The following is a 14828-nucleotide window of genomic DNA, read 5'->3' on the forward strand; positions in this document are numbered from 1 at the left end:
AAGAATCATTCTTTACCCCTTCAGTACCAGTGTCCATGAAGAATCATTCTTTACCCCTTCAGTACCAGTGTCCATGAAGAATCATTCTTTACCCCTTCAGTACCAGTGTCCATGAAGAATCATTCTTTACCCCTTCAGTACCAGTGTCCATGAAGAATCATTCTTTACCCCTTCAGTACCAGTGTCCATGAAGAATCATTCTTTACCCCTTCAGTACCAGTGTCCATGAAGAATCATTCTTTACCCCTTCAGTACCAGTGTCTGAAGAATCATTCTTTACCCCTTCAGTACCAGTGTCCATGAAGAATCATTCTTTACCCCTTCAGTACCTGTGTCCATGAAGAATCATTCTTTACCTCTTCAGTACCAGTGTCCATGAATAATCATTCTTTACCCCTTCAGTACCAGTGTCCATGAAGAATCATTCTTTACCCCTTCAGTACCAGTGTCCATGAAGAATCATTCTTTACCCCTTCAGTACCAGTGTCCATGAAGAATCATTCTTTACCCCTTCAGTACCAGTGTCCATGAAGAATCATTCTTTACCCCTTCAGTACCAGTGTCCATGAAGAATCATTCTTTACCCCTTCAGTACCAGTGTCCATGAAGAATCATTCTTTACCCCTTCAGTACCAGTGTCCATGAAGAATCATTCTTTACCCCTTCAGTACCAGTGTCCATGAAGAATCATTCTTTACCCCTTCAGTACCAGTGTCCATGAAGAATCATTCTTTACCCCTTCAGTACCAGTGTCCATGAAGAATCATTCTTTACCCCTTCAGTACCAGTGTCCATGAAGAATCATTCTTTACCCCTTCAGTACCAGTGTCCATGAAGAATCATTCTTTACCCCTTCAGTACCAGTGTCCATGAAGAATCATTCTTTACCCCTTCAGTACCAGTGTCCATGAAGAATCATTCTTTACCCCTTCAGTACCAGTGTCCATGAAGAATCATTCTTTACCCCTTCAGTACCAGTGTCCATGAAGAATCATTCTTTACCCCTTCAGTACCAGTGTCCATGAAGAATCATTCTTTACCCCTTCAGTACCAGTGTCCATGAAGAATCATTCCCCCTTCAGTACCAGTGTCCATGAAGAATCATTCTTTACCCCTTCAGTACCAGTGTCCATGAAGAATCATTCTTTACCCCTTCAGTACCAGTGTCCATGAAGAATCATTCTTTACCCCTTCAGTACCAGTGTCCATGAAGAATCATTCTTTACCCCTTCAGTACCAGTGTCCCTGAATAATCATTCTTTACCCCTTCAGTACCAGTGTCCATGAAGAATCATTCTTTACCCCTTCAGTACCAGTGTCCATGAAGAATCATTCTTTACCCCTTCAGTACCAGTGTCCAGTGTCCATGAAGAATCATTCTTTACCCCTTCAGTACCAGTGTCCATGAAGAATCATTCTTTACCCCTTCAGTACCAGTGTCCATGAAGAATCATTCTTTACCCCTTCAGTACCAGTGTCCATGAAGAATCATTCTTTACCCCTTCAGTACCAGTGTCCATGAAGAATCATTCTTTACCCCTTCAGTACCAGTGTCCATGAAGAATCATTCTTTACCCCTTCAGTACCAGTGTCCATGAAGAATCATTCTTTACCCCTTCAGTACCAGTGTCCATGAAGAATCATTCTTTACCCCTTCAGTACCAGTGTCCATGAAGAATCATTCTTTACCCCTTCAGTACCAGTGTCCATGAAGAATCATTCTTTACCCCTTCAGTACCAGTGTCCATGAATCATTCTTTACCCCTTCAGTACCAGTGTCCATGAAGAATCATTCTTTACCCCTTCAGTACCAGTGTCCATGAAGAATCATTCTTTACCCCTTCAGTACCAGTGTCCATGAAGAATCATTCTTTACCCCTTCAGTACCAGTGTCCATGAAGAATCATTCTTTACCCCTTCAGTCCAGTGTCCATGAAGAATCATTCTTTACCCCTTCAGTACCAGTGTCCATGAAGAATCATTCTTTACCCCTTCAGTACCAGTGTCCATGAAGAATCATTCTTTACCCCTTCAGTACCAGTGTCCATGAAGAATCATTCTTTACCCTTTACATTACCAGTGTCCATGAAGAATCATTCTTTACCCCTTCAGTACCAGTGTCCCTGAAGAATCATTCTTTACCCCTTCCTTACCAGTGTCCATGAAGAATCATTCTTTACCCCTTCAGTACCAGTGTCCCTGAAGAATCATTCTTTACCCCTTCAGTACCAGTGTCCATGAAGAATCATTCTTTACCCCTTCAGTACCAGTGTCCATGAAGAATCATTCTTTACCCCTTCAGTACCAGTGTCCATGAAGAATCATTCTTTACCCCTTCAGTACCAGTGTCCATGAAGAATCATTCTTTACCCCTTCAGTACCAGTGTCCATGAAGAATCATTCTTTACCCCAGTACCAGTGTCCATGAATAATCATTCTTTACCCCTTCAGTACCAGTGTCCATGAAGAATCATTCTTTACCCCTTCAGTACCAGTGTCCATGAAGAATCATTCTTTACCCCTTCAGTACCAGTGTCCATGAAGAATCATTCTTTACCCCTTCAGTACCAGTGTCCATGAAGAATCATTCTTTACCCCTTCAGTACCAGTGTCCATGAAGAATCATTCTTTACCCCTTCAGTACCAGTGTCCATGAAGAATCATTCTTTACCCCTTCAGTACCAGTGTCCATGAAGAATCATTCTTTACCCCTTCAGTACCAGTGTCCATGAAGAATCATTCTTTACCCCTTCAGTACCAGTGTCCATGAAGAATCATTCTTTACCCCTTCAGTACCAGTGTCCATGAAGAATCATTCTTTACCCCTTCAGTACCAGTGTCCATGAAGAATCATTCTTTACCCCTTCAGTACCAGTGTCCATGAAGAATCATTCTTTACCCCTTCAGTACCAGTGTCCATGAAGAATCATTCTTTACCCCTTCAGTACCAGTGTCCATGAAGAATCATTCTTTACCCCTTCAGTACCAGTGTCCATGAAGAATCATTCTTTACCCCTTCAGTACCAGTGTCCATGAAGAATCATTCTTTACCCCTTCAGTACCAGTGTCCATGAAGAATCATTCTTTACCCCTTCAGTACCAGTGTCCATGAAGAATCATTCTTTACCCCTTCAGTACCAGTGTCCATGAAGAATCATTCTTTACCCCTTCAGTACCAGTGTCCATGAAGAATCATTCTTTACCCCTTCAGTACCAGTGTCCATGAAGAATCATTCTTTACCCCTTCAGTACCAGTGTCCATGAAGAATCATTCTTTACCCCTTCAGTACCAGTGTCCATGAAGAATCATTCTTTACCCCTTCAGTACCAGTGTCCATGAAGAATCATTCTTTACCCCTTCAGTACCAGTGTCCCTGAAGAATCATTCTTTACCCCTTCAGTACCAGTGTCCATGAATCATTCTTTACCCCTTCAGTACCAGTGTCCCTGAAGAATCATTCTTTACCCCTTCAGTACCAGTGTCCATGAAGAATCATTCTTTACCCCTTCAGTACCAGTGTCCATGAAGAATCATTCTTTACCCCTTCAGTACCAGTGTCCATGAAGAATCATTCTTTACCCCTTCAGTACCAGTGTCCATGAAGAATCATTCTTTACCCCTTCAGTACCAGTGTCCATGAAGAATCATTCTTTACCCCTTCAGTACCAGTGTCCATGAAGAATCATTCTTTACCCCTTCAGTACCAGTGTCCATGAAGAATCATTCTTTACCCCTTCAGTACCAGTGTCCATGAAGAATCATTCTTTACCCCTTCAGTACCAGTGTCCATGAAGAATCATTCTTTACCCCTTCAGTACCAGTGTCCATGAAGAATCATTCTTTACCCCTTCAGTACCAGTGTCCATGAAGAATCATTCTTTACCCCTTCAGTACCAGTGTCCAAAGAATCATTCTTTACCCCTTCAGTACCAGTGTCCATGAAGAATCATTCTTTACCCCTTCAGTACCAGTGTCCATGAAGAATCATTCTTTACCCCTTCAGTACCAGTGTCCATGAAGAATCATTCTTTACCCCTTCAGTACCAGTGTCCATGAAGAATCATTCTTTACCCCTTCAGTACCAGTGTCCATGAAGAATCATTCTTTACCCCTTCAGTACCAGTGTCCATGAAGAATCATTCTTTACCCCTTCAGTACCAGTGTCCATGAAGAATCATTCTTTACCCCTTCAGTACCAGTGTCCATGAAGAATCATTCTTTACCCCTCCAGTACCAGTGTCCATGAAGAATCATTCTTTACCCCTCCAGTACCAGTGTCCATGAAGAATCATTTTTTACCCCTTCAGTACCAGTGTCCATGAAGAATCATTCTTTACCCCTTCAGTACCAGTGTCCATGAAGAATCATTCTTTACCCCTTCAGTACCCGTGTCCATGAATAATCATTCTTTACCCCTTCAGTACCAGTGTCCATGAAGAATCATTCTTTACCCCTTCGGTACCAGTGTCCATGAAGAATAATTCTTTACCCCTTCAGTACCAGTGTCCATGAAGAATCATTCTTTACCCCTTCAGTACCAGTGTCCATGAAGAATCATTCTTTACCCCTTCAGTACCAGTGTCCATGAAGAATCATTCTTTACCCCTTCAGTACCAGTGTCCATGAAGAATCATTCTTTACCCCTTCAGTACCAGTGTCCATGAAGAATCATTCTTTACCCCTTCAGTACCAGTGTCCATGAAGAATCATTCTTTACCCCTTCAGTACCAGTGTCCATGAAGAATCATTCTTTACCCCTTCAGTACCAGTGTCCATGAAGAATCATTCTTTACCCCTTCAGTACCAGTGTCCATGAAGAATCATTCTTTACCCCTTCAGTACCAGTGTCCATGAAGAATCATTCTTTACCCCTTCAGTACCAGTGTCCATGAAGAATCATTCTTTACCCCTTCAGTACCAGTGTCCATGAAGAATCATTCTTTACCCCTTCAGTACCAGTGTCCATGAAGAATCATTCTTTACCCCTTCAGTACCAGTGTCCATGAAGAATCATTCTTTACCCCTTCAGTACCAGTGTCCATGAAGAATCATTCTTTACCCCTTCAGTACCAGTGTCCATGAAGAATCATTCTTTACCCTTTACAGTACCAGTGTCCATGAAGAATCATTCTTTACCCCTTCCCTGAAGAATCATTCTTTACCCCTTCAGTACCAGTGTCCATGAAGAATCATTCTTTACCCTTTCAGTACCAGTGTCCATGAAGAATCATTCTTTACCCGTTCAGTACCAGTGTCCATGAAGAATCATTCTTTACCCTTTACATTACCAGTGTCCATGAAGAATCATTCTTTACCCCTTCCTACCAGTGTCCCTGAAGAATCATTCTTTACCCCTTCCTTACCAGTGTCCATGAAGAATCATTCTTTACCCCTTCAGTACCAGTGTCCCTGAAGAATCATTCTTTACCCCTTCAGTACCAGTGTCCATGAAGAATCATTCTTTACCCCTTCAGTACCAGTGTCCATGAAGAATCATTCTTTACCCCTTCAGTACCAGTGTCCATGAAGAATCATTCTTTACCCCTTCAGTACCAGTGTCCAAAGAATCATTCTTTACCCCTTCAGTACCAGTGTCCATGAAGAATCATTCTTTACCCCTTCAGTACCAGTGTCCATGAAGAATCATTCTTTACCCCTTCAGTACCAGTGTCCATGAAGAATCATTCTTTACCCCTTCAGTACCAGTGTCCATGAAGAATCATTCTTTACCCCTTCAGTACCAGTGTCCATGAATAATCATTCTTTACCCCTTCAGTACCAGTGTCCATGAAGAATCATTCTTTACCCCTTCAGTACCAGTGTCCATGAAGTCATTCTTTACCCCTTCAGTACCAGTGTCCAAAGAATCATTCTTTACCCCTTCAGTACCAGTGTCCATGAAGAATCATTCTTTACCCCTTCAGTACCAGTGTCCATGAAGAATCATTCTTTACCCCTTCAGTACCAGTGTCCATGAAGAATCATTCTTTACCCCTTCAGTACCAGTGTCCATGAAGAATCATTCTTTACCCCTTCAGTACCAGTGTCCATGAAGAATCATTCTTTACCCCTTCAGTACCAGTGTCCAGAAGAATCATTCTTTACCCCTTCAGTCCAGTGTCCATGAAGAATCATTCTTTACCCCTTCAGTACCAGTGTCCATGAAGAATCATTCTTTACCCCTTCAGTACCAGTGTCCATGAAGAATCATTCTTTACCCCTTCAGTACCAGTGTCCATGAAGAATCATTCTTTACCCCTTCAGTACCCGTGTCCATGAATAATCATTCTTTACCCCTTCAGTACCAGTGTCCATGAAGAATCATTCTTTACCCCTTCGGTACCAGTGTCCATGAAGAATAATTCTTTACCCCTTCAGTACCAGTGTCCATGAAGAATCATTCTTTACCCCTTCAGTACCCGTGTCCATGAATAATCATTCTTTACCCCTTCGGTACCAGTGTCCATGAAGAATAATTATTTACCCCTTCAGTACCAGTGTCCATGAATAATCATTCTTTACCCCTTCAGTACCAGTGTCCCTGAATAATCATTCTTTACCCCTTCAGTACCAGTGTCCATGAATAATCATTCTTTACCCCTTCAGTACCAGTGTCCATGAAGAATCATTCTTTACCCCTTCAGTACCAGTGTCCATGAAGAATCATTCTTTACCCCTTCAGTACCAGTGTCCATGAAGAATCATTCTTTACCCCTTCAGTACCAGTGTCCATGAAGAATCATTCTTTACCCCTTCAGTACCAGTGTCCATGAAGAATCATTCTTTACCCCTTCAGTACCAGTGTCCATGAAGAATCATTCTTTACCCCTTCAGTACCAGTGTCCATGAAGAATCATTCTTTACCCCTTCAGTACCAGTGTCCATGAAGAATCATTCTTTACCCCTTCAGTACCAGTGTCCATGAAGAATCATTCTTTACCCCTTCAGTACCAGTGTCCATGAAGAATCATTCTTTACCCCTTCAGTACCAGTGTCCATGAATAATCATTCTTTAGTACCAGTGTCCATGAAGAATCATTCTTTACCCCTTCAGTACCAGTGTCCATGAAGAATCATTCTTTACCCCTTCAGTACCAGTGTCCATGAAGAATCATTCTTTACCCCTTCAGTACCAGTGTCCATGAAGAATCATTCTTTACCCCTTCAGTACCAGTGTCCATGAAGAATCATTCTTTACCCCTTCAGTACCAGTGTCCATGAAGAATCATTCTTTACCCCTTCAGTACCAGTGTCCATGAAGAATCATTCTTTACCCCTTCAGTACCAGTGTCCATGAAGAATCATTCTTTACCCCTTCAGTACCAGTGTCCATGAAGAATCATTCTTTACCCCTTCAGTACCAGTGTCCATGAAGAATCATTCTTTACCCCTTCAGTACCAGTAGTGTCCATGAAGAATCATTCTTTACCCCTTCAGTACCAGTGTCCATGAAGAATCATTCTTTACCCCTTCAGTACCAGTGTCCATGAAGAATCATTCTTTACCCCTTCAGTACCAGTGTCCATGAAGAATCATTCTTTACCCCTTCAGTACCAGTGTCCATGAAGAATCATTCTTTACCCCTTCAGTACCAGTGTCCATGAAGAATCATTCTTTACCCCTTCAGTACCAGTGTCCATGAAGAATCATTCTTTACCCCTTCAGTACCAGTGTCCATGAAGAATCATTCTTTACCCCTTCAGTACCAGTGTCCATGAAGAATCATTCTTTACCCCTTCAGTACCAGTGTCCATGAAGAATCATTCTTTACCCCTTCAGTACCAGTGTCCATGAAGAATCATTCTTTACCCCTTCAGTACCAGTGTCCATGAAGAATCATTCTTTACCCCTTCAGTACCAGTGTCCATGAAGAATCATTCTTTACCCCTTCAGTACCAGTGTCCATGAATAATCATTCTTTACCCCTTCAGTACCAGTGTCCATGAAGAATCATTCTTTACCCCTTCAGTACCAGTGTCCATGAAGAATCATTCTTTACCCCTTCAGTACCAGTGTCCATGAAGAATCATTCTTTACCCCTTCAGTACCAGTGTCCATGAAGAATCATTCTTTACCCCTCCAGTACCAGTGTCCATGAAGAATCATTCTTTACCCCTTCAGTACCTGTGTCCATGAAGAATCATTCTTTACCTCTTCAGTACCAGTGTCCATGAATAATCATTCTTTACCCCTTCAGTACCAGTGTCCATGAAGAATCATTCTTTACCCCTTCAGTACCAGTGTCCATGAAGAATCATTCTTTACCCCTTCAGTACCAGTGTCCATGAAGAATCATTCTTTACCCCTTCAGTACCAGTGTCCATGAAGAATCATTCTTTACCCCTTCAGTACCAGTGTCCATGAAGAATCATTCTTTACCCCTTCAGTACCAGTGTCCATGAAGAATCATTCTTTACCCCTTCAGTACCAGTGTCCATGAAGAATCATTCTTTACCCCTTCAGTACCAGTGTCCATGAAGAATCATTCTTTACCCCTTCAGTACCAGTGTCCATGAAGAATCATTCTTTACCCCTTCAGTACCAGTGTCCATGAAGAATCATTCTTTACCCCTTCAGTACCAGTGTCCATGAAGAATCATTCTTTACCCCTTCAGTACCAGTGTCCATGAAGAATCATTCTTTACCCCTTCAGTACCAGTGTCCATGAAGAATCATTCTTTACCCCTTCAGTACCAGTGTCCATGAAGAATCATTCTTTACCCCTTCAGTACCAGTGTCCATGAAGAATCATTCTTTACCCCTTCAGTACCAGTGTCCATGAAGAATCATTCTTTACCCCTTCAGTACCAGTGTCCATGAAGAATCATTCTTTACCCCTTCAGTACCAGTGTCCATGAATAATCATTCTTTACCCCTTCAGTACCAGTGTCCATGAAGAATCATTCTTTACCCCTTCAGTACCAGTGTCCATGAAGAATCATTCTTTACCCCTTCAGTACCAGTGTCCATGAAGAATCATTCTTTACCCCTTCAGTACCAGTGTCCATGAAGAATCATTCTTTACCCCTTCAGTACCAGTGTCCATGAAGAATCATTCTTTACCCCTTCAGTACCAGTGTCCATGAAGAATCATTCTTTACCCCTTCAGTACCAGTGTCCATGAAGAATCATTCTTTACCCCTTCAGTACCAGTGTCCCTGAAGAATCATTCTTTACCCCTTCAGTACCAGTGTCCCTGAAGAATCATTCTTTACCCCTTCAGTACCAGTGTCCATGAAGAATCATTCTTTACCCCTTCAGTACCAGTGTCCCTGAAGAATCATTCTTTACCCCTTCAGTACCAGTGTCCATGAAGAATCATTCTTTACCCCTTCAGTACCAGTGTCCATGAAGAATCATTCTTTACCCCTTCAGTACCAGTGTCCATGAATAATCATTCTTTACCCCTTCAGTACCAGTGTCCATGAAGAATCATTCTTTACCCCTTCAGTACCAGTGTCCATGAAGAATCATTCTTTACCCCTTCAGTACCAGTGTCCATGAAGAATCATTCTTTACCCCTTCAGTACCAGTGTCCATGAAGAATCATTCTTTACCCCTCCAGTACCAGTGTCCATGAAGAATCATTCTTTACCCCTTCAGTACCAGTGTCCATGAAGAATCATTCTTTACCCCTTCAGTACCAGTGTCCATGAAGAATCATTCTTTACCCCTTCAGTACCCCCATTCATTCTTTACCCCTTCAGTACCAGTGTCCATGAAGAATCATTCTTTACCCCTTCAGTACCAGTGTCCATGAAGAATCATTCTTTACCCCTTCAGTACCAGTGTCCATGAAGAATCATTCTTTACCCCTTCAGTACCAGTGTCCATGAATAATCATTCTTTACCCCTTCAGTACCAGTGTCCATGAAGAATCATTCTTTACCCCTTCAGTACCAGTGTCCATGAAGAATCATTCTTTACCCCTTCAGTACCAGTGTCCATGAAGAATCATTCTTTACCCCTTCAGTACCAGTGTCCATGAAGAATCATTCTTTACCCCTTCAGTACCAGTGTCCATGAAGAATCATTCTTTACCCCTTCAGTACCAGTGTCCATGAAGAATCATTCTTTACCCCTTCAGTACCAGTGTCCATGAAGAATCATTCTTTACCCCTTCAGTACCAGTGTCCCTGAATAATCATTCTTTACCCCTTCAGTACCAGTGTCCATGAAGAATCATTCTTTACCCCTTCAGTACCAGTGTCCCTGAAGAATCATTCTTTACCCCTTCAGTACCAGTGTCCATGAAGAATCATTCTTTACCCCTTCAGTACCAGTGTCCATGAAGAATCATTCTTTACCCCTTCAGTACCAGTGTCCATGAATAATCATTCTTTACCCCTTCAGTACCAGTGTCCAAATAATCATTCTTTACCCCTTCAGTACCAGTGTCCATGAAGAATCATTCTTTACCCCTTCAGTACCAGTGTCCATGAAGAATCATTCTTTACCCCTTCAGTACCAGTGTCCATGAAGAATCATTCTTTACCCCTTCAGTACCAGTGTCCATGAAGAATCATTCTTTACCCCTTCAGTACCAGTGTCCATGAAGAATCATTCTTTACCCCTTCAGTACCAGTGTCCATGAAGAATCATTCTTTACCCCTTCAGTACCAGTGTCCATGAAGAATCATTCTTTACCCCTTCAGTACCAGTGTCCATGAAGAATCATTCTTTACCCCTTCAGTACCAGTGTCCATGAAGAATCATTCTTTACCCCTTCAGTACCAGTGTCCATGAAGAATCATTCTTTACCCCTTCAGTACCAGTGTCCATGAAGAATCATTCTTTACCCCTTCAGTACCAGTGTCCATGAAGAATCATTCTTTACCCCTTCAGTACCAGTGTCCATGAAGAATCATTCTTTACCCCTTCAGTACCAGTGTCCATGAAGAATCATTCTTTACCCCTTCAGTACCAGTGTCCATGAAGAATCATTCTTTACCCCTTCAGTACCAGTGTCCATGAAGAATCATTCTTTACCCCTTCAGTACCAGTGTCCATGAAGAATCATTCTTTACCCCTTCAGTACCAGTGTCCATGAAGTACCAGTGTCCCTGAAGAATCATTCTTTACCCCTTCAGTACCAGTGTCCATGAATAATCATTCTTTACCCCTTCAGTACCAGTGTCCATGAAGAATCATTCTTTACCCCTTCAGTACCAGTGTCCATGAAGAATCATTCTTTACCCCTTCAGTACCAGTGTCCATGAAGAATCATTCTTTACCCCTTCAGTACCAGTGTCCATGAAGAATCATTCTTTACCCCTTCAGTACCAGTGTCCATGAAGAATCATTCTTTACCCCTTCAGTACCAGTGTCCATGAAGAATCATTCTTTACCCCTTCAGTACCAGTGTCCATGAAGAATCATTCTTTACCCCTTTACCCCAGTGTCCATGAAGAATCATTCCCCCTTCAGTACCAGTGTCCATGAAGAATCATTCTTTACCCCTTCAGTACCAGTGTCCATGAAGAATCATTCTTTACCCCTTCAGTACCAGTGTCCATGAAGAATCATTCTTTACCCCTTCAGTACCAGTGTCCATGAAGAATCATTCTTTACCCCTTCAGTACCAGTGTCCATGAAGAATCATTCTTTACCCCTTCAGTACCAGTGTCCATGAAGAATCATTCTTTACCCCTTCAGTACCAGTGTCCATGAAGAATCATTCTTTACCCCTTCAGTACCAGTGTCCCTGAAGTATCATTCTTTACCCCTTCAGTACCAGTGTCCATGAATAATCATTCTTTACCCCTTCAGTACCAGTGTCCATGAAGAATCATTCTTTACCCCTTCAGTACCAGTGTCCCTGAATAATCATTCTTTACCCCTTCAGTACCAGTGTCCCTGAATAATCATTCTTTACCCCTTCAGTACCAGTGTCCATGAAGAATCATTCTTTACCCCTTCAGTACCAGTGTCCATGAAGAATCATTCTTTACCCCTTCAGTACCAGTGTCCATGAAGAATCATTCTTTACCCTTTCAGTACCAGTGTCCATGAAGAATCATTCTTTACCCGTTCAGTACCAGTGTCCATGAATAATCATTCTTTACCCTTTACATTACCAGTGTCCATGAAGAATCATTCTTTACCCATTCAGTACCAGTGTCCATGAAGAATCATTCTTTACCCGTTCAGTACCAGTGTCCATGAAGAATCATTCTTTACCCCTTCAGTACCAGTGTCCATGAAGAATCATTCTTTACCCTTTACATTACCAGTGTCCATGAAGAATCATTCTTTACCAGTGTCCCTGAAGAATCATTCTTTACCCCTTCCTTACCAGTGTCCATGAAGAATCATTCTTTACCCCTTCCTTACCAGTGTCCCTGAAGAATCATTCTTTACCCCTTCTGTACCAGTGTCCATGTAGAATCATTCTTTACCCCTTCAGTACCAGTGTCCATGAAGAATCATTCTTTACCCCTTCAGTACCAGTGTCCATGAAGAATCATTCTTTACCCCTTCAGTACCAGTGTCCATGAAGAATCATTCTTTACCCCTTCAGTACCAGTGTCCATGAAGAATCATCCTTTACCCCTTCAGTACCAGTGTCCATGAATAATCATTCTTTACCCCTTCAGTACCAGTGTCCATGAATAATCATCCTTTACCCCTTCAGTACCAGTGTCCATGAAGAATCATTCTTTACCCCTTCAGTACCAGTGTCCATGAATAATCATCCTTTACCCCTTCAGTACCAGTGTCCATGAAGAATCATTCTTGACCCCTTCAGTACCAGTGTCCATGAAGAATCATTCTTTACCCCTTCAGTACCAGTGTCCATGAAGAATCATTCTTTACCCCTTCAGTACCAGTGTCCATGAAGAATCATTCTTTACCCCTTCAGTACCAGTGTCCATGAAGAATCATTCTTTACCCCTTCAGTACCAGTGTCCATGAAGAATCATTCTTTACCCCTTCAGTACCAGTGTCCATGAAGAATCATCCTTTACCCCTTCAGTACCAGTGTCCCTGAAGAATCATTCTTTACCCCTTCAGTACCAGTGTCCATGAAGAATCATTCTTTACCCTTTCAGTACCAGTGTCCATGAAGAATCATTCTTTACCCGTTCAGTACCAGTGTCCATGAAGAATCATTCTTTACCCTTTCATTACCAGTGTCCATGAAGAATCATTCTTTACCCGTTCAGTACCAGTGTCCATGAAGAATCATTCTTTACCCGTTCAGTACCAGTGTCCATGAAGAATCATTCTTTACCCGTTCAGTACCAGTGTCCATGAAGAATCATTCTTTACCCTTTACATTACCAGTGTCCATGAAGAATCATTCTTTACCCCTTCCTTACCAGTGTCCCTGAAGAATCATTCTTTACCCCTTCCTTACCAGTGTCCATGAAGAATCATTCTTTACCCCTTCCTTACCAGTGTCCCTGAAGAATCATTCTTTACCCCTTCTGTACCAGTGTCCATGTAGAATCATTCTTTACCCCTTCAGTACCAGTGTCCATGAAGAATCATTCTTTACCCCTTCAGTACCAGTGTCCATGAAGAATCATTCTTTACCCCTTCAGTACCAGTGTCCATGAAGAATCATTCTTTACCCCTTCAGTACCAGTGTCCATGAAGAATCATTCTTTACCCCTTCAGTACCAGTGTCCATGAAGAATCATTCTTTACCCCTTCAGTACCAGTGTCCATGAAGAATCATTCTTTACCCCTTCAGTACCAGTGTCCATGAAGAATCATTCTTTACCCCTTCAGTACCAGTGTCCATGAAGAATCATTCTTTACCCCTTCAGTACCAGTGTCCATGAAGAATCATTCTTTACCCCTTCAGTACCAGTGTCCATGAATAATCATTCTTTACCCCTTCAGTACCAGTGTCCATGAAGAATCATTCTTTACCCCTTCAGTACCAGTGTCCATGAAGAATCATTCTTTACCCCTTCAGTACCAGTGTCCATGAAGAATCATTCTTTACCCCTTCAGTACCAGTGTCCATGAAGAATCATTCTTTACCCCTTCAGTACCAGTGTCCATGAAGAATCATTCTTTACCCCTTCACCAGTGTCCAGAAGAATCATCCCCCTTCAGTACCAGTGTCCATGAAGAATCATTCTTTACCCCTTCAGTACCAGTGTCCATGAAGAATCATTCTTTACCCCTTCAGTACCAGTGTCCATGAAGAATCATTCTTTACCCCTTCAGTACCAGTGTCCATGAAGAATCATTCTTTACCCCTTCAGTACCAGTGTCCATGAAGAATCATTCTTTACCCCTTCAGTACCAGTGTCCATGAAGAATCATTCTTTACCCCTTCAGTACCAGTGTCCATGAAGAATCATTCTTTACCCTTTACATTACCAGTGTCCATGAAGAATCATTCTTTACCCCTTCCTTACCAGTGTCCCTGAAGAATCATTCTTTACCCCTTCAGTACAAGTGTCCATGAAGAATCATTCTTTACCCTTTCAGTACCAGTGTCCATGAAGAATCATTCTTTACCCCTTCAGTACCAGTGTCCATGAAGAATCATTCTTTACCCCATGAAGAATTTACATTACCAGTGTCCATGAAGAATCATTCTTTACCCCTTCAGTGTCCATGAAGAATCATTCTTTACCCCTTCAGTACCAGTGTCCATGAAGAATCATTCTTTACCCCTTCAGTACCAGTGTCCATGAAGAATCATTCTTTACCCCTTCAGTACCAGTGTCCATGAAGAATCATTCTTTACCCCTTCAGTACCAGTGTCCATGAAGAATCATTCTTTACCCTTTCAGTACCAGTGTCCCTGAAGAATCATTCTTTACCCCTTCAGTACCAGTGTCCATGAAGAATCATTCTTTAC

Source organism: Oncorhynchus tshawytscha, linkage group LG05 (assembly GCF_018296145.1).
Source record: "Oncorhynchus tshawytscha isolate Ot180627B linkage group LG05, Otsh_v2.0, whole genome shotgun sequence".
Classification (NCBI taxonomy): Eukaryota; Metazoa; Chordata; class Actinopteri; order Salmoniformes; family Salmonidae; genus Oncorhynchus; species Oncorhynchus tshawytscha.